At 39.2% G+C, this 1,965-nt stretch overlaps 1 pseudogene; it reads right to left on the bottom strand.

The window, feature by feature from the left end:
* LOC103604828 overlaps positions 1-1,965 on the bottom strand; it is a 17,943-nt pseudogene that overhangs the window by 12,662 nt on the left and 3,316 nt on the right.

Raw genomic sequence — 1,965 nt, 5'->3', positions numbered from 1 at the left:
AGCGCCGCCGCGCTTCCCAAGCAGCGCACTAGCGCAGTGCGCCACCGGGCCGGCCCTTTTTTTCCTTTTTTTTGTCTTTTTTCGTGACCGGTAACGGGATCGCAACCATCGGTGTCGTGCCCGCACCGCGCTCAACCAGTGAGCAGCCCGGTCTCTATATGGGATCCAAACCCTCGGCGGGAGCGCCGCCACACTCCCAAGCGCCGCACTCTACCGAGTGCGCCACCGGGCCGGCCCTTGTCTTGATTTTTTTAAGATTTTTTTTTTAGATGTCTCTGGAGAGAATTGTTTCCTTTTAATGAACATTTTGCATTTGCTGCCATGTTTGTCTATTTTTTTAAGCAGAGATGTATTTAAAATATCTGGAAATAACAAAAGCTCTAGAAACAGAAGATACTTTTAACTTAGAAGAGAAATAAAACAGGTCAGGACTGAAGTATTTCTGCTGCCCAAGAAATAGCCTATCTCTTTGTACAGTGACCCTATAAAACCTGAACAAATATTTATCTTTGACATCAGAAAAAGTCAGTTAAGCAAATGACATCTCATAATGAATGAAATGAAAGAACTTCCTTCCTTTATTTATTCTGGATAATCTACTAATTTTTAGTATGGCTTTGTTCCCCCAGACATAGAGGTATTGTTTGATAGAACAGTAGTTATTCTAATTTTGCCCTGCTCTCCCTAGAAGTATTAACTATAATCTTGATTACGTCAGAGTGCTAATTTAGTACTTGACAGTGTAGTCATTAAAAGTCTCATTGATACTGAAATTTTTCTTCAAACCCACTGTACAGATAAACTGTAGTAAGAATAGCTAAACTTGATGAAATGTCTGCTAAGTGCTAGGCATCATAACTGTTATCTCTAATACTTTCACCAGCTCTACAGGGTAGATTCTGTAGTTATGGAGCCCAGTGAAGTTAAGCAATTTGCTAAGATCATACAGTCAGGGCAGAGACTTAAACTAAGATTATTTGTCTGATTCCCAAATCTGGGCCAGTTTCAAGGTGCTGCTCTCTAGCCCTAACCGTCTGTCTAAGAAGTAACCTTATCTGGCTATCTTTATATGAGTTGCCACAACCAAATATTGTATGGTACATACTTATGCTAAAAACGTATTCATTGTCTATCAGAAATTCAAATTTAACTAGATATCCAGTATTTTTATTTGCTAAATCTGGCAACTTTATGTGAAGGGACCTTGGAGATTCTTGAGTTTGGTGGTTCTTAGTGGTTCTTAGCCAGGGGTGCTTGGCAGAATGATCAGGGGGGCTTTTCCAAAATATATATACAGCCCACACCCCATACTACATGAGTATTCCAGAGTGGATCCATCCTGTGAATTTTGAAAAAGTTTCATTTCGTCGTTCATAAAATATATATGCATTTATTGAGCACCTACCCCATGCCAAGTACTTTTCTAGGCTGTGGAAACACAGCAAGAAACAAAACAAAAATTCTACCATTGGAGATCTTCCCAGGTGATTCTAAAACTCATCCTAGTTACAAAACAATGGACCGAGCACTCTCATTTTACAGACTGAGGAAACTGAGCCCCAGAATGGTGCCACGATGGCTCAAGATCACTGAGGGACTAGAGATCGAGTCTCCTAACTCTAATCCTGTACTTTTTTTTTTTTTAACTATCTCTCTGCTGACCATAAGTTCAATTTTCCATAATACTCCCCTTTTAATATTCCATTATTCCTAAAATTATAGTCTTCGGTTTGTACCAAAATATGGACCCTGAAGCTATACCATTCTTATAGTAATAAACTTAATACCGTCTGAAATGATAGATGTTAACCAATGGCCGTAGTAGAGAATCTTGACCCCAAAAGAAAGTGGCAGTCAGTATTGGCCTTTCACTCTTATAAGACACTCACAGTTAATACTGTATGTATTCAGCATTTTTTGTATACATTGACTCATTTATTCTCCAGTAACCCTATGAATGAAACA

The sequence above is a fragment of the Galeopterus variegatus genome, unplaced genomic scaffold (assembly GCF_000696425.1).
Source record: "Galeopterus variegatus unplaced genomic scaffold, G_variegatus-3.0.2 Scaffold5418, whole genome shotgun sequence".
In the NCBI taxonomy this organism is placed as follows: Eukaryota; Metazoa; Chordata; class Mammalia; order Dermoptera; family Cynocephalidae; genus Galeopterus; species Galeopterus variegatus.
The sequence above is the reverse complement of the archived record's forward strand: the minus strand, read 5'-3'. Positions and strand labels throughout refer to the sequence as shown.